Source organism: Staurois parvus, unplaced genomic scaffold, assembly GCF_062004578.1.
Source record: "Staurois parvus isolate SC_StPar_1 unplaced genomic scaffold, SC_StPar_1.0 ptg000694l, whole genome shotgun sequence".
Classification (NCBI taxonomy): domain Eukaryota; kingdom Metazoa; phylum Chordata; class Amphibia; order Anura; family Ranidae; genus Staurois; species Staurois parvus.
Window position 1 is genome coordinate 3,109,358 of NW_028318490.1, and position 18,801 is coordinate 3,128,158.

The 18,801-nt window shown below is 43.1% G+C and overlaps 1 protein-coding gene across 4 annotated transcripts in view; it reads left to right on the forward strand.

The window, feature by feature from the left end:
• Window positions 1–18,801, forward strand: part of NUDT22 (nudix hydrolase 22) — a 61,547-nt gene that overhangs the window by 15,101 nt on the left and 27,645 nt on the right. The window contains exon 1 of one of the 4 annotated variants that reach the window (XM_089652816.1): window positions 5,345–5,487. The exons of the other annotated variants lie outside the window; for them this stretch is intronic. The gene's annotated coding sequence lies outside the window, so the exon portion shown is untranslated. Of the gene's footprint in view, window positions 1–5,344; window positions 5,488–18,801 lie in introns of those variants that run through there. 4 annotated transcript variants of the gene reach the window in all.

Here is an 18,801-nt window from a genome sequence, read left to right on the forward strand (position 1 = left end):
AAAAATGTTTTTGAAAAAAAACAATATTTTCTACTTTCAGCTATAAAAAATATATCGTAAACTCAAAGTTAGTCATAAATTTAAGCCAAAATGTATTCTGCTACATGTTTTTGGTAAAAAAAAATCCAGTGCATTAGCGGGCAAACTGGCGCTATATGGGAGGGGCGCTAACACTATCGGAAGTCACCAGTGACACTAATACAGTGATCAGAAAAATCTGTTCACTGTAATCAATGACACTGGTGACAGGGCAGTGAAGGGGTTAACTGGGGGGGGATCAAGGGGTTAAATGGGATTACTGGTGTACTGGCGGGCAAACTGGCGCTATCTGGGAGGGGCGCTAACACTATTGGAAGTCGCCAGCGACACTGATACAGTGATCAGTAAAAATCTGTTCACTGATCAATGACACTGGTGACAGGGCAGTGAAGGGGTTAACGCGGGGGGCGATCAAGGGGTTAGATGGGATTACTGGTGTATTAGCGGGAAATCTGGCGCTATCTGGGAGGGGCGCTAACACTATCGGAAGTTGCCAGCGACACTGATACAGTGATCAGTAAAAATCGGTTCACTGATCAGTGACACTGGTGACAGGGCAGTGAAGGGGTTAACTGGGGGGGGGGATTAAGGGGTTAAACGGGTTTTACTGGTGTACTGGCGGGCAATCTGGCGCTATCTGGGAGGGGCGCTAACACTATCGGAAGTCGCCAGCAACACTGATACAGTGATCAGTAAAAATCGGTTCACTGATTGGTGACAGGGCAGTGAAGGGGTTAACTGGGGGGGGGGGCGCGATCAGGGGGTTAAATGTGTCCTAGGTGTGTTCTAACTGTGGGTATGTGCTGTTTTACTCACTGTTTGGATGTCTTCTTCTCTGTCTGGGACGGAATGTGTCCAGGCAGAGAAGAATGACATCATATCCTGTCCTGTGTAAATGTCAACACAGGATAGGACAGGGACCGATCATCTAATTTCAGCCAGACATCACTGGCTGAAATCGAATGATTGATCCCTCCGGGATCAAATGGTGTCACCCGCGGGTCGGCGGGAGCGCGTGCGCCCCCTGTCGGTGAAAACGTCGGGAGTGCGGAGCCCATTTTAAAACGTGGTTTTGCGCCCCAGTGCCGCCCTGCACACGTATATATGCAGTGGCAGGGCGGCAAGTGGTTAAATCTGTTGTGTGTGTGTTTTTTTTTTTTTTTTTTTTTTAGAGATTAGGGAAGGAAATATGGCCTCCACACATCTCTATGTGTTTGGAGGACCGCAGCGATGTCCCTTCCGGTTCCGGACATTTTTTTTTTTCAATGATCAATGCTTTTTTTGATCTAATGCTTTACAATGTAGAGGAGAGATGTGGGGTCTTATTGACCCCACATCTCTCCATAAAGAGGACCTGTCACTAATTATTTCTATCACAAGGGTTGCATGCATTTCTTGTGATAAGAATAAAAGTTATTAAAACATTTTTTTTTTTTTTAAAGGGACAGCGCAAAAAAAAAAAATTAAATGTAAAAAAAAAGTTTAAAGTGTCCCCATCCCCCCTGTGCTCGCATGTAGTGGTGAATGCATACCTAGGCCATACCCACATATGTAAATGGTGTTCAAACCACACAATTGAGGTATCGCCACGACATAAGAGCAATAATTCTCGCAATAGACCTCCTCTATAACTTTACACTGCTAACCTGTAGACATTTTTAAAGCATCATCCATGGAGATTTTTAAGTTCCGCAGTTTCACTCCATTCCATGAGTGTGCGTAATTTTAAAGCATGACATGTTGGGTATCTGTCTACTCGCTGTAACATCCTCTTTCTTATTTTACAATCAAATTGGGGTATATATTGTTGTTTTTTTTTGCCTTTTTTTAATCAAAGTGTATTTTTTTACAACAAATATATATTCATTTTCAAAAACTGCGCATTTTGGTTTCGGCCAAGTGCATTTTGAATTTTTGGTTTCGGCACCAGAATTTTCATTTTGGTGCACCACTAGTCTGCATCCCTTGAGACATGATTTCCCTTTGGGAGTATCTCACCAAAAATAACATTTTTGTTGCAGGGGCTACTCAAAATGGGAAAATAAGTAAGCCAATCGCACAAGCAAGAAATTACATATCTGGGGGGTTTTCTGTAAACCATCTGTGTACAGAACACCTTCAGGTAGCCATATTGCATTGCATTTTGCAGAAAAATGTAGATTGAAAAAAAAGGTAATTTGTAATGCAATTGCAATACGGCTATGTCGCAATTGTATACTTCTATATTTTTTTTTTTCTATGCTACATTTTTTTTCCCACAGAAGCGGAGTTACCCTTTTAATAAATAGAATAGAAAAAACTTGAGGTTTAACAAGATGTACAGGCAGTGTCCATTCGCCGAGATGATTCAGAGTGAAATTCGATGCTTGGCACGTTAGAAATAATGTTTTTTGGGTATTTCTTGCAGATAAAAAAAAAAAAAATCAAGACCAAAGCCTTCTGATTCTCTAAGGACCTCTTAACACATCAAGGCTGAAAACTGAACTAACCTTGGAGCATGTAGAGCAGAGTTTCTCAACTGGGGTTCAGTGAAATCCTAGGGTTCCTCCAGAGTTTTTCATAGGGGTTCCTTGAGTAATGGACAATTTCTGCCTCTTATAAATTCCTACTAACACCATTGATCTTTTTAGCTATCTGTAAGGGGGTAATTCTTCCCAATGACTAGAAGCGTAAGGATCATTCTTCCCACTGACCATCACACAAATGTATCATGAGTTGTAGATCTAGTCCTTTTTAGCAGGAGTTATCTGAGATCAGACAGTTGTGTCAAGGGTTCTTCTCCGTTGAAAAGGTGGAGAGGCTTCAGTATTGGAATATTTCTTGTATTCTTATTGTCCACATAATCTATAATACTCTAATCAAGCTTGTATGAGTTACAGGTAATAATTTTAGAATGAGTGGCAGATTGTTTACTTGGTTCTTATGTCATCTCAGTTGAAGCTCTTCTAACACAAAGGAATGACAACGCAAATGAACGACACACCCGCCACATAGCTGACTGTACAATGTGAACAAAAGTTCAAGGCGCTGTAAGAATTTTGGCTGTAGGCTCTTAACACCCCCCCCTTTCCAGGTGTGGGCCTTTTCTGTGTGCATGGACCTTTTTATTCATTTATGCATTTACGTATTAGAGTCAACTGGTTTTATTGACCATTTTTCACCTTACACTTCTACAAATGCATCACATACTGTGTGAAAATGGTCGAATTAGGACATGGGTACGGTAAGAGGGACAGGCTCAACTGGTCCAAGCAGGTTTACCTTGTACTTTTGTTCAGCAAGGCAGCAAACTCTGTTTCAATGTTAGGAGGGTATTGTACAGCAAGTCCATAGCATAGGGCAAGCAAAACATCTGCTTACATTTATTCTAAGATCGAATTTTAAAAGCAAAACGTATTGTTGTACAAATATGTGTATAAAGGTTAATCTGATTACCTGCTAGTATGTACAGATATGGGCAGCACAGTGGCTAAATGGTTAGCACTTCTGCCTGGTAGTACTAGGGTGATTGGTTTGAATCCCAACCATGGCACCACCAGTTTGCATGTTCTCCCTGTGCCTGCATGGGTTTTTGCCGGGGACTCCGGTTTCCTCCCACACTTCAAAGACATGCTGGTAGGTTAATTGGCTCCTGTCTAACTTGTCCCTAGGATATGTATGTATGAATGTGAGTTAGGGACTTTAGATTGTACACCTCTTGAGGGTTAGGGACTGATGTGAATGTAAAATATATATGTAAAGCACTGCATAAATTGACAGTACTATATTAGCACCTGAAATAAATAAATAGTATGTAGCCAGCTTTAGATTTGCTCCGCTTTAGTTTACTAGTATATATTCCATTATTAGGATTTGTGTGTTTAGCTGCTCGAAGAGGAAACTATATACTGTGTGTGTGTGTGTGTGTGTGTGTATGTGTGTGTATATATGTGTATATATGTATATATGTATATATATATATATATATATATATATATATATATATATATATATATATATATATATATATATAATGTGTGTGTGTGTGTGTGTGTGTGTGTATATATGTATGTGTGTATATGTATGTATGTATGTATGTGTGTGTATATATATATGTGTGTATGTATATGTATGTGTGTATATATATATATATATTACGACTTTTGTGCTGGATCGCCAAACTTCCCCATATTATTGTGGGATTTTTGCCTTTTAGATTTTGTCCTGTAGAGAAGCTGGAATTGGCATTCGTACATAGATGCCCCATTATGAATAGACTAGAGCTCTGCACTTTACTTGGCTTATTTAAAGCAATTCTAAAGGTAAAATGTTTTTTTTTTATCCAAACGCATGTATTGAACTTATTTCAGTCAAAGTGAAATCTGATTGCTCTGATTTAGTGAAATTTCACTTTGTTCTGTTAATAGAAATGGACATATATTTTTGTAAATAAAATGGGATCTGATCTTTTGCTGTTAATGTGTTACTAAACCCAGGACTCTGCATTCACTATATCTGGTCTCCCACAGTACACACAACATGGAATTGCAATTAATTTAGTAAATATAAACTGCTAAATATCTTTTCTCATCAGCAGTTAGAGCAGTCTTGTGACTTCTATCAGTGTCCAGCAGAGCACTGGTTAAAGCTTGTAGGAGAAGTTTTATTTCTGCTCTAGAAGGATGCAGAACCCCTGACCTCTGCCTGGACCGTGCCAATGGCTCTGTGCTGATCAGATGCACTCTCCCAAGGAAAAAAAAAAACCTCTAGCAATACACACCAAACTGAGCATGTGGAGCATGTGCAGAGTGACTCCACACTATATGTCTTATCAGGAGATAATAGGGGGCACTGGAAGAAGGGGAGGATCAGAGAAGTCAGGATCAAACCGCATTTTTCCACAATGCACAGGATTATTTATTTATTTATTACAGGTACTTCTATAGCACCATCAATTTACGATTACCCTTAGGTCCCACAGTGAGTATAACAAGCATGCTTTACTGCATATACAGACTGATTTTACTGTTGTGGGTTTAGTAACACTTTAATACCACTTTAAATATTTTAGGTAAAACAAAGTCTTACATACCTTTTAGGTAAATTTGTCATGAATAAAGAAAACAAATTATATTAAATAGAATTTTAAATAAATCTTACTGCAGAAGTATTTAGCTTTTTGAAAGTGTTCTGTGCACTAACTCCTTTGTGATGACCACAACCCCCTTTCCCCCCCCCCCTTCCCCCATGCCAGATATGTAGATTGTGGATGCTGTAGACCCCCTGCTGACTGATTCTCTTGTCACATCTACACATTCAGGTGTGATTGGGGATGGGCAGGAACCCATACAATGGCAAATCTGGTGACATTCCTGGAGCTTCAGTAATTGCGTGTCAGCATGTCTACGAAGGGTGGAGATGAGTCTGTATAGTTTCTGTAATTGATACTGTAACTAGGAGATTGAACAGGTAAGCAATCTGTATAGATTGGGATTGTTATGTTCAGACTGTGTTGTGTGTGTCTCTATATATGGTTCAGCTTTATGTTTTTTTTGTACTGTCTGTGTGTTCTTTCAGACATGTGTTAGGATTGATTCCTGTTGCTCTGGGATGGTGCTGGTCTCTGTGTGGTCTTCTAACAGTCATGCTGTAGTCTGCGATTGATGGTTCTGGTCTCTCTATGCTCTTCTAGCAGTCATGCTGTAGTCTGCGATTGATGGTGCTGGTCTCTGTATGCTCTTCTAGCAGTCATGCTGTAGTCTGCGATTGATGGTTCTGGTCTTTGTATGCTCTTCTAGCAGTCATGCTGTAGTCTGCGATTGATGGTTCTGGTCTTTGTATGCTCTTCTAGCAGTCATGCTGTAGTCTGCGATTGATGGTTCTGGTCTCTGTATGCTCTTCTAGCAGTCATGCTGTAGTCTGCGATTGATGGTGCTGCTCTCTATGCTCTTCTAGCAGTCATGCTGTAGTCTGCGATTGATGGTTCTGGTCTCTGTATGCTCTTCTAGCAGTCATGCTGTAGTCTGCGATTGATGGTGCTGGTCTCTGTATGCTCTTCTAACAGTCATGCTGTAGTCTGCGATTGATGGTGCTGGTCTCAGTATGCTCTTCTAACAGTCATGCTGTAGTCTGCGATTGAATGTAGGATAAAATGGCACTAATTATGGCATATAATCACAGTAATATTCCTGTAGGCTGAGACTGATTGCTGCATAGTATTGTAGGAATGTGTTTAGAGCCTGGCAGTGCTTGTATAGTATGATGAGGTTTCTACCCCTGGATCTTGCAATTGGGCACATAGAACCCAAGAAGAGAAGGATCAGGACTGCTCTGTGCAAAACCATTGCACAGAGCCAGAAAGTATACCATATTTGTAAAGCATAGTATTTTTTGATTAAAACAGCAAACACTTTCTCCTTTTAAAGCCCCATTCACAGGGGCAGACTCCACCAAGCGGATCCGCCTGCTCAGAGGGGGGTCTATCCGCTGATCCTCACTGAGCAAGCAGATGACAGATTTGTGTCTGCCGTGCTTGTGCAGAGCGGTCTCTATGGGGCGATCGAATGTAAATGAGCTGCCTGTCCGTTTACATCCGACTATCATCCAGTCCACTAGATGGTAGGGGAATGGATCCCCATCTGTCTGTTTTTAACAGATTGAATGCAGGCGGGTATAGACAGACACGTCCGTTTATATTCATCTCCCCATAGAAAACCATCAATGGTCCAATTGGGTCCGCTTGAAAAATGGACAAGTGGACCCGATCGGTCCGCCCGTGTGTAAGGGGCCCTAGTTAGCAGCTGTAGAGACCGCATTGCTACCAAAACTAACAGCAGATCCCCTGCACCACGTTAAATTTTGTAAGCATATGAACCTAAACAGGGTCTAAAGCAGGGGCGGACTGACAACTCATGGGGCCCCCAGGCAATAGGGGATCATGGGGCCCCTGTGTCCTTGCCCAAACTCAAAAAAGCCTATGAAAAAGGTACCAGGGGCATCTCATGGGGCCTCCTACTGACCCCGGGCCCTCGGGCAGTGCCCGAGTTTCCAAATGGTCAGTCCTCCCCTGGTCTAAAGTATTAAAATGGAAATCCTAAGGCTTTATCTAAATCAGAAGGAAGTTTGAAGTGCTGTCATTACTGATATTGTGCCATTTAAGGTGGACTTGTACTGAATTAGTAACCTAAAAAAAAAGTCAACCTAGTCACTAAAATGTCATATAAGATTTAACCGGTTACTGTAATGTATAAAATTGTTCGCAATCATTTTAAATCTGCAGCTTCTGTTGAAATCATACCTGATGATTGTGCCATGAATGCCATGTACTCTCCTTGAGTCTAGGTTCACACCTATGCGGTTTCTGTTGTGTTTTTCAGAAAAGCACAGCAGCCCATTTAACATGATTTCCTATGGGACAGGTTCAAGTCTCTGCGTTTTCATCCAGTGCGTTTTTTGGAAAGGGTCAGGGATTTTGTTAAACTCAAAATGTTGCATTTTTGGTTCTATAGACTTCAATGGGGAATCTGAAGAAAAGCACGTAGAGCGTTTTTTATGCATATTGCGGTTTAATCCGATTATGGCACTGATTATGGCATATAATCACAGTAATATTCCTGTAGGCTGAGGCTGATTGTTGCCTAGTATTGTAGGAATGTGTTTCGAGCCTGGCAGTGCTTGTATAGTATTATAAGGTTTCTACCCCTGGATCTTGCGATTGGGCACATAGAACCCAAGAACAGGAGAATCAGGACTGCTCTGTGCAAAACCATTGCAGAGAGCCGGTAAATATACCATGTTTGCTGTTCTAATCAAAAAATACTATGCTTTACAAACAGTTTCTCCTTTTAAAGCCCCATTCACACGGACAGACTCCATTAAGCAGATCCGCCTGCTCAGAGGGTGATCTGTCCGCTGATCCCCACTGAGCAGGCAGATGACCGGTCCATGTCTGCTCCGCTTGTGCAGAGCGGTCTCTATGGGACGATCGAATGTAAATGAACCACCTGTCCGTTTACATCCAACGGTTATCCAGTCCACTAGACGGATGGGGAATGGATCCCCATCTGTCTATTTTTAACAGATTGGATGCAGGCGGGTGTAGACGGACACATGTTCGTTTATATCCACCTCGCCATAGAATTGGGTCCAATTGGGTCTGCCTGAAAAACGGACAGGTGGACCCGATCTGTTCTCCCGTTTGAAAGAGGCCCTAGTTAGCAGCTGTAGAGACCGCATTGCCTCCAAAACTAACAGCAGATCCTGTGCACCTAAAAAAAAAAAAAAAAAAAAAAAAAAAAAGGAATGGTGCTGGGCTCCCACACAATTACCTATATATTATATATACTCCATAATTAAATATATAATAAATAATCCTTTTATATAATCCACTATGTGAGATGTGTATACATCTATTATTCACAATGAGGTGCAGTCATATGCAAAATCTACACCCATATGGAAAATTATTTGGTGAAAGGATGACTTGTGTATCTGGCCAACACTATAGTGAACCTAATTGTTACAAGTGAAGTCTTTTCATGTAAGATCAAAAGTGTTTTGTTAGCCAATCAGAAACCCCTCCCAGTAAATTATTTCAAGGGAAGTTATTTTGGCTGGGAGAGGAGATTCTTCCTGTCATTTAATATGGGAGCACAGGTATAGATCATAACTCACATTATTGCATGCATGGAAACTACCTAGGTGCATATTATAGATCGGACATATGCTGGACGGTGTAGGATCTCCTTGCTTGATATGAAGTATCTTAACCACTTGAGCTGCAGAGGATTTACCCCCCTTAATGACCAGGCCTCTTTTTGCTACTCGGCGCTGCACTAATTCAACTGATAATTGCGCGGTCATGCAATGCTGCACCCAAACGAAATTTACGTCCTTTTTTTCACACAAATGGAGCTTTCTTTCGATGTAATTTGATCACCTGTGCGCTTTTTATTTTTCACGCTATAAACAACAAAAGGCCAAAAATTTTGAAGAAAAACAATATTTTTTACTTTCAGCTATAAAAAATATATAGTAAACTCAAAGTTAGTTATAAATTTAGGCCAAAATGTATTCTGCTCCATGTTTTTGGTAAAAAAAATCCCAATAAGTGTATATTGATTGCTTTGTGTGGAAGTTATAGCGTCTACAAACTATGGTATAAATACTGCAATTTACGCCATTTTTCTGCTATACAGCGCTGCGCTAGTTTAACGGACAATTGCGCGGTCATGCAATACGGTACATAAATGAAATTTACATCCTTTTTTTTCCCCACAAATTGAGCTTTCTTTAGGTGGTATTTGATCGCCTGTGCGTTTTTTTTTATTTTTTGCGCTATTAAAAAAGGCTGACAATTTTGAGGAAAAAAAAACAATATTTTGGACTTTTTGCTATAAAACATGTCCAGTACAAAAAAAAATGCAAAAATCTAATTTAGTCATAAATTTCTGCCAAAATGCATTCTGCGACATGTCTTTGCTAAAAAAAAACCCCAATACGTGTAAATTAATTGGATTACGTGAAAGTTATAGCGTTTACAAATGGCGGGAAAGATACTGGGATTTTTAGGGGTTTTTTTATACTAATAATGGCGGCGATCAGCGAATTATGGCGGCGATCAGGGACTTATGGCAGCGACCAGTGACTAATGGCGGGACTGCGGCGGACATTCTGACATTAAGGCGTACTGACTTGGGGTCACTGACATCCCCAAAAACACTAATACAGTGATCAGTGCAAAAAAAACCCCACTGACACTGTACTAATGGCAATGGGGAGGAAGGGGTTAACTTTATTTTGCAGGAAAGGGTTATAGGAGTGAGGGGAGTGTTTTATAGGGGGTGGGGGGTGTACTGGATGGGACAAGGCTGATCGAGAAAGAGAAACTGTTCTTTCTCGATCAGCTCATCCTCGAGCTCACAGGGAAGTGACAGACAGCACAGCTACTGCAGCTGTGCTGTCTGTCACTGTTTGCCGCCGATCGCCGGGAAACAGCCGCTAAGGACCGGCTGTGACCCGGCGACTCACATCTGCAGTGGTGATTGGCGGGACAGATAGGGCGGCGGTGCGCCTCGCGCGCGCCCCCTATTTGTTTACAAAACACATGTTTTAAAACGTGGTTTTGCCTGCGAGTGCAGCCCTGCCGCCGTATATCTACAGTGGCTGGGCGGCAAGTGGTTAAATGGGATTTTGAGGGTTGTTGTTCATTGTAACATTTATAAGTATTCAGCTGGATTTATTTATTTCAGGTACTTCTATAGCGCTGTCAATTTACTCAGTGCTTTACATATATATTATACATTCACATCAGTCCCTAACCCTCAAGGGGCGTACAAGTTCCCTAACTCACATTCATACATACACATACTAGGACCAATTTAGACAAGAGCCAATTAACCTACCAGCATGTCTTTGGAGTGTGAGAGGAAACCCATGCAAGCACAGGGAGAACATGCAAACTCCAGGCAGGTGGTGCCGTGGCTGGGATTTGAACCAACGACCCTAGTACTGCCAGGCAGAAGTGCTAACCATTTAGCTACTGTGCTGCCCATTTCTGTTATTGCTGCGGGAAAAGTACATACAGTGGGGCAAAAAAGTATTTAGTCAGCCACCAATTGTGCAAGTTCTCCCACTTAAAAAGATGAGAGAGGCCTGTAATTGGCATCATAGGTAGACCTCAACTATGAGAGACAAAATGAGAAAAAAAATCCAGACAATCACAATGGCTGATTTGGAAAGAATTTATTTGCAAATTATGGTGGAAAATAAGTATTTGGTCACCTACAAACAAGCAAGATTTCTGGCTCTCCCAGACCTGTACCTTCTTCTTTAAGAGGCTCCTCTGTCCTGCACTCATTACCTGTATCAATGGCACCTGTTTGAACTTGTTATCAGTATAAAAGACACCTGTCCACAACCTCAAACAGTCACACTCCAAACTCCACTATGGTGAAGACCAAAGAGCTGTCGAAGGACACCAGAAACAGAATTGTAGACCTGCACCAGGCTGGGAAGACTGAATCTGCAATAGGCAAGCAGCTTGGTGTGAACAAATCAACTGTGGGAGCAATAATTAGAAAATGGAAGACATACAAGCATGCATGCTCATGCATGCTTAATCAGTGTTTATTCAGCTCTCCTGAACACCTTGAATATGCGTTTAGGCTTGTTTATGCACATCATACATTTGCCAGTTAATGGATTCCATTATCAGAATATACCTGTAGTTTTTTCTCTGGCCATTGAAATGAATGAATGTTCAAATGCTAAATGTCCCTGCCATTTAGGTGTGTCATTTATATCTGCCCAAAAGCTCCTCACCTGAATATTTTGGTAATGTTTTTTTAATATGACTGTAAACATGTATGTTCATGGACACATAGGCCATAGACATATTTGTTTATAGGCAGAAAAAGAAAATCAAACACCTGGTAAAAGTGTATGTGTGTTTTTTTTTTTTTTCTGTTTTTTTGTTGTTGTTTTTTTAACCACTTGCCTGCAGGGCATTTATACTCCCTTCCTGCCCAGGCCAATTTTCAGCTTTCAGCGCTGTCACACTGTGAATGACAATTGCGCGGTCATGCAACACTGTACTCATATTCAATTTTTAGCATTGTTTTGAGACAAATAGAGATTTCTTTTGGTGGTATTTAATCACCTCTGGGTTTTTTATTTTTTGCTAAACAAACCAAAAACAGCTGAAAATTTTGAAAAAAAAATTTTTTTTTCTTAGTTTCTGTTATAACATTTTGTAAAATGGTGATTTTTCTCCTTCACTGATGTGTGCTAATGAGGCTGCAGTGATGGGCACTGATAGGCGGCACTGATGAGGAGGCACTGGTAGGTGGCACTGATGGACATTGACAGGCATCACTGATGGGCACTGAAAGGCAGTACTCATATGGCACTGATAGGTGGCACTGTTAGGCGGCACTGACTGGCACTGATAAGCAGCATTGATAGGTGGCACTGACTGGCATTGAAAGGTGGCACTGAAAGGCAGCTCAGATGGGCACTGATATGTGGCATTGATGCGCACTGGTAGGCACTGATATGTGGCATTGATGTGGCACTGACAGCTGACATTGATGGACACTGACAGGTGGCACTGCTGGGGTTACACTGATGATCAGTGCACATGTCTCCTTTGAGGAATGCCGATTTACCGGCTCTCCTCTCCTCACAAGTTGTCAGCGTGACAGCTCAAGGGGAGAGAAATTCCAATACCCGGTATTTCCTTATTTACATGCAATCAGCTGTGATTGGACACAGCTGATCACATGACAGAGCCGACGTCTTCAGCTCTTTCCGTTGATCGGTGATCCGCTGTGTCCGAGTGACACAGCGCACCACCGATTGCTGCGCTGCGTGCCCCCAGAGCCGCGCACAGGCGCGGTTAGAGTGGGAGGACGTCGTATGATGTCATCCCAGAGCGAGAGAACCGCCTTTTGCCAGTCATTTGCTTATATGGTGGGCGAGAGGCGGTTAAGCCCAGTGTGTATGAGCCTTAACGTGATATTTAACCACTTGCCTACCGAGCACTTCTACCCCCTTCTTTACCAGGCCAATTTTCAGCTTTCAGCGCTGTCGCACTTTGAATGACAATTGTGTGGTCATGCAACATTGTACCCATATGACATTTTTATCATTTTTTTCTCACAAATAGAGCTTTCTTTTGGTGGTATCTAATCGCCGCTGGGCACTTTACTTTTTGTGCTATAAACAAAAAACTGCAAAAAATTGGAAAAAAAAGTTTTTGTTTCTATTATAAAATTTTTCAAACAAGTAATTTTTCTCCTTCACTGATGTGCGTTGATGAGGCAGCATTGATGGGCACTGATAGGCAGCACTAATGAAGTGGCACGGATAGGCGGCACTGATAGGCAGCACTAATGAGGTGGCACTGATGATGGACACTGATAGGTGGCACTGACTGGCATCACTGCTGGGCACTGACCGGCGGCACTGCTAGGCATTGACTAGAGCAGCTGCTGGGCACTGACTGGCACAACTGCTGGGCACTGACTGGTGGCACTGACTGACAGCACTGCTGGGCTGCACTGGTGGGTGGGCACAGCTGGATGGCACTGCTGGGCACAAGTAGGTGGCACTTCTGGGCACAGGTGTGTGACACTGCTGGGTGGCACAGATGGGTGCACAGGTGGGCGGAACTGGTGGGCACAGCTGGGTGGCACAGGTGGGTGCACAGCTGGGTGGACACAGGTGGGTGGCACTTCTGGGCACAGGTAGGTGGCACTTCTGGGCACAGGTGTGTGACACTGCTGGGTGGCAATGGTGGGTGCACTGTTGGGCACAGGTGGGCGGAACTGGTGGGTGGCACTGCTGGGCACTGATCATCAGTGCCTTGATGATCGGTGCCGATCCTTGCTCTGACAACTGCTGGTTCTCGGCAGTACTTTCCTCACGCTCTGACAGCATGAGGAAAGTGCAGCCGAGAACCGGCAATTGCATTTCCCGGTGATCAGCATGTCATTGGACACGGCTGATCACGTGGTAAAAGGCCGCTATGATTGGCCTTTTACCACATCACGGAGATTGCCGGAGGGGCGCCCCCCGGGGGCGCGCAGGAGAGTGCGTTCAGGGAGGATGTCATATGGCGCCCTCCCAGAACTGGCCAGCCACAGTGTAGCCGCCATTCGGCTATCTGCGGTTGGAAAGTAGTTAAAGGCTTTTTTTTTTTAATAACAAACATGTTCTACTTACCTGCTCTGTGTAATGGTTTTGCACAGAGCAACCCCGATCCTCCTCTTCTTAAGTCCCCTGCCAGTGTTCGAGGCCCCTCCCTCATGCGTTGTGCCCCCATAGCAAGCTGCTTGCTATGGAGCCACCTGACCAGGTTCTCTCCTAAGCCGCTGCTCTGTGTGTCCATTAACAGTTGGCTCGAACTGTCTCTGCTCCTTCCTCCGGGAGCCAATGGCTTCTGCTGCTGTCTGAGGCTCTCGTGCAGTGTTTCTCGCTGGATGGGGTTGAGATTCAGGTAAGTTTAAGGGGGCTGCTGCACACAGAAAGTTTAACTTCATGCATAGAATAAAAACCTTGGGCTTTTATTGCTGCTTTAGCCTTCATCAGGGTGGATTTGATTTAAATCAAACTGATTCAAATCGCGATTTCAATCACTAGTCAGTAAGGCTTGATTTAAATCCTAGTTTTCTACATAAAGACTAATTCTTGCTGGTATAACTTTAATATGCAAGTAGATGAAGATTTTTAGAATAACTTTTCATATTAGTTTTTTTATCCCCAGTTTAATAGGTTAATCATTCATATTTGGACAACTTTTCTGTTGTACTTAGGAAGGAGAAAAATAATCATTACCTTAATAATAACAATTTAAATAGATTTATTCATCTGAAACAATAACATTCCAGCATATGTGATTTGCTTAAACAAACATCCATGTTTGGTAACTAATTTGGCTAAACAAAATATATATACTTTAAGAAACTTAGACTGTCAGCCCCTTCCTCCTCACACTTAGTTTCACTTTCTTCTTGTGCAGATCTATTCCACTCCAAACAATCAGAAAAATATTGTTTCTATTCTATTCACTGAACGTCTTGAAATTTAGCACTGAAGGGGTTGATTCTGTATTCATAGGTTTGTAGAAGTTAGGATTAAGGTCTTTTTCTTAACTCTGTTCATGTTATAACATTTTTGCTGTGAAGAAGAGGCATGTGATCTCCGCTGAGTCAAATTCAGTTTTGAGAACTGCAAAAGTAAACCAACATCTGTGATAATATCTTGTAGGCAGAGAAACTGCCCAATAATCTTACAAAAACCTCTGGAAGAGCATGACATTGTGAATGGATTCATGGAATTTATTTACCAAAAAAATAAAACATATACAGCCTTATTCTACATAATTAGAAAACTAATCTTTATTTCATGATGGAATAACCTTTGGATGGTAATATATTTTCCTCAAAAAGCATTTTATTAAAAAAAAAACCAAACTAAATGTCATCCAGTTTGGGTTTAGATGCACATTAAAAGAGGACGTCTCCTATACCAAGAACAAAACCCAAAAAGTGAAAGTAAGAGGTAGCCTGACACACACACCCTCTCACACAACAGATTTTTCTCTAGGCTTCAACGGTGGATGAGGGAGGTGGCAGAGTGCAGAAAAAGGAGGAGCAGGTATCTGCTGTGCATATGACAAATAACCATTGTAGGGGTCATTTATAAATATGTGTATGATATAAATTGAAATCTGGTGCAAGATCTGCTCTACAGTGTAAAGATGATTGGTTTCTTCCTTTCGCGTCTTTACGCTGAACCAGATCCCTTCCCTGTGGCTTAGACAGAGGCATTCTTCCAAGATCTCTGACTTCCTGGATTATCCGAGGCAGCGCAGATGGCCCTCAACGCCGGGATCACGGTATCGGAAGTGCTCCAAGCTATCAAATCTCTACGGTCCACCGTGGCCCCAGGTCCCGACGGCTTCTCCGGTCTCTATTAAAAGAAATTTGCAACCCTGTTATCGCCCTTCTTGGCTGACTATTTTAATGAGTTACGACAGGGCTCTTTGCCCTCTCTGGACGGGCTTAATGCTCATATCTCCATGATTCCTAAAACGACCGATGATGTGCAAGCCTTCCGACCTGAAGATATTGGGCAAGATTCTTAGTCTTCGTATCAATAAATGTTTGCGTAGTCTGGTCCACAGGGACCAAGTAGGTTTCATCCCTGGGAAGCAGGCGGGTGATAGCGTTCGCAAGGTGGTCCTTCTTATACATTTTCTACAACAGCGGAAAATCCCAGGATTCTTATTGTCCTTAGACATATATAAAGCCTTTGATTCTCTATCCTGGGAATATCTGCGGTTTGTGCTGTGGGTTTTGAGGATTCTATTCTTTTTTGGATTCAAGCCGTGTATTCTTCCCCTTCGGCTTCCGTTAAATAAGCTGGGTATTTCTCGGATCCCTTTCCTATTGGGCGAGGGACGAGACAGGGCTGCCCCCATCCCCGGCGCTCTTTGTCCTGGCGCTTGACCTGCTGGCTTTAGCGCTCCGAACCGATTTTAATGTATCGCGGGTTCCATACGCGGGACAGGAGTTCAAGTTGAACCTTTTTGCGGACGATGCCCTCTTGACTCTCACTAATCCCCTGACTACGCTTCCAAATTTATAACAGGTTCTTGAGTGCTTCTCCTTCATTTCGGGTCTCCGTATTAATTTGGATAAGACTGTCGCTCTCAATATTACTTAGGCCTCAGATTTGGTTTCGTGCCTACAGTCCCACTTCCCTTACAAATGGGCTTCCTCATCGCTTGAATACCTAGGCATTCGCTTGACCCCCACCTATGACTTGTTTGCTGCAAATTATTATCCACTGCTTCGCTCTGTGTCCTCACTTGTGCATTCTTGGCAATTTCCTTACCTGTCTTGGATAGGATGGGTTAATTCAGTGAAAATGACCATCTTGCCAAAATTGTTATACTATTTTCGCACCCTCCCAGTGCGGGTTCCCCCTCATTTTCATCAGTTGGTTCAGGCGAAGATTATGCTTTTTATCTGGGCCGATAAGCACCCCATAGTCTCCAGAAATACGCTTTTTGTTCATAGACTCCAGGGTGGTCTTGGGGTGCCTAATGTAACTAAGCATTATCAGGGGAGCCAGATTGCCCCTCTGTCTATGTTGCACACTTCCTCAAACGTTCCTCTTTGGGTCCTGCTGGAACTACCTAATTGTGCCCCTATTGCGACATCGACGCTTCTATGGCTTGACCCTGCCCTGTGCCCTATGGCACTGAGTCCGATTTTGCTCCATGGCTTACAAGTGTGGGACTCGGTACGTTACTCCAGTGGCCTGATGTCACCTTTCTTGCCTTTGCTCCCAATTACTAACAACCCTCTCTTCCTACCAGGTTTAGATCAACCAAGGACGTTTTCTTGGTGGGTGGCCAATGGTTTTTCGCAGGTGCAACACTTTTTGTCTTCTTGGTCCTTCCCTGCCTAGAATTCTCTTCGGGAGTCACGGGATGTCCTTCCGGTGGAATTTTTTCGTTACCTTCAATTACGGCATTGGCTGATCTCACTGCGGGGGACTTCCGATTTCCCGTACTAGAAATCTGCCTTTGAACTGCTTTGCCAAAAGTGTCCAGGCGCCCCGGGACTTATTTCCCTTCTTTATGCAGCTTTGAACAGATGCTCGCATACTTCTCTTTCATATGTTGTTCAGTGGGAGCGCGACCTGGAGGCAGTTGTGGATCTGGAGGACTGGATTAGGGCCTGGTCGCTTATAGCTAAATGTTTATTTAATACGACTACACTGGAGGCGGCATACAAAGTATTGTTTCGTTGTTATTGAGTTCCGGCTCGTTTGACCAGGCGAACCCTGCCTGCAGTGATCGATGCTTTGGGGGTTGTGTCCATCGTGGTGATGTATTGCATATCTGGTGCTCATGCCCGAGACTGTTTCGTTTTTGGTCTTGTGTATTTGGCCTGCTTTTCACCTTATTCCATCTCTCCATACGCCGGGATGCTCGGTATGCTTTGCTTCATTGTCCCATACCAGGCCTCTTGGCTCATCAGCAGAAGTTGGCTTCCTATTTTGTTTTTGTCGGCCACTAGAACAATTGCTCAGGCCTGGAAGAGCCCGTTTGTCCCTCTTCAGGGGGTGCATATGACCACTATGATGCTGAATGAACAGATGTCTACTATCTGCAACGACTTGAAAATATGGGAGCCATGGTTGCAATATGCCTTTCCCACGCTCCCCCCGGCTAGTCTGGGGATGTGATGTTGTTCGGTATTGGCGTTCTCTGACCCCTGCTCTTGGTTTTGTTATCTTTTTTCTTTTATACTCCTCCTCCTTCCTTTTCCTTTTTTTTGTTTGTTTGTTTTTGGCGTGGCAGTGGATAGCTGCCTTTAGTTTGAGTTACTGTTGGTGTTTATAATAATGTTTTTGCTATTTAGGTGCCATTAATAGCCCCTGCGTGGGCGCACATTTTGCTCTGCTGGTGTTAGAGCACGGTTTTTTCTAATTTTTTATGTGCAATTGATAGCCCCTGCGTGTTCATGATTTGTTGCTCCTGTGTTAAACTGTTTAAAAATTAATAAAAACCATTGAAATATAAGATGATTGGTTTGTTCTACTGAGGAGGAGCTGCTGTTAGAAATCATTGGGCCCTGTACAGTAGGCTGTCCCCCTGACACCCCTGTTCAAAAATATTGCGACAGAAGAAGGGACTGAGGACATAGATTCATCAGTCCCTTTCTCTGCAGTCTCAGCTGCACTGGAATTTGAATGAATTGGAAGTGCTCTATGCTGAGTGTATTCCTGTTCATTCACAAACTGTAACTGCTAAATGAACACAGGAGTGATCAGTACTGATTGCTCACTGTGTTCATTCAAGAAAGGAAGGGGCCCGTAAATATGACATATTCACTGCCCCCCTCTATCTTGAAACAATCCCCTTGTGTCCCTTCAGCTACCAGTAGGAGAGGAGGGAAGACGGCAGCACTGCAAGGTGGGGCAGGGGGGCCCGGACAGCAGATGGAAGCGGGCGCAGATGCTAGCAGCACAGCCAAAAGGAGAAAGTGGAGTAAAAACCAGCAGTACTGCATGGGGATCCACAAAAGTCACAAGTGTCAGCAAGGCAGTACAGCTGGCCCTTTTGCTTGTCAAGTGCCTGGTCCCCCCTTTAGAACTAATACAGGATGGCTGGCTGTACTGTCTTATCAGTGGCCCTAGGGTAGGAGAAGCACCTGGTTGGCTGGCTGTACCAGGAGGACATCCTGAGCCCAAGGCAAGGTAAAT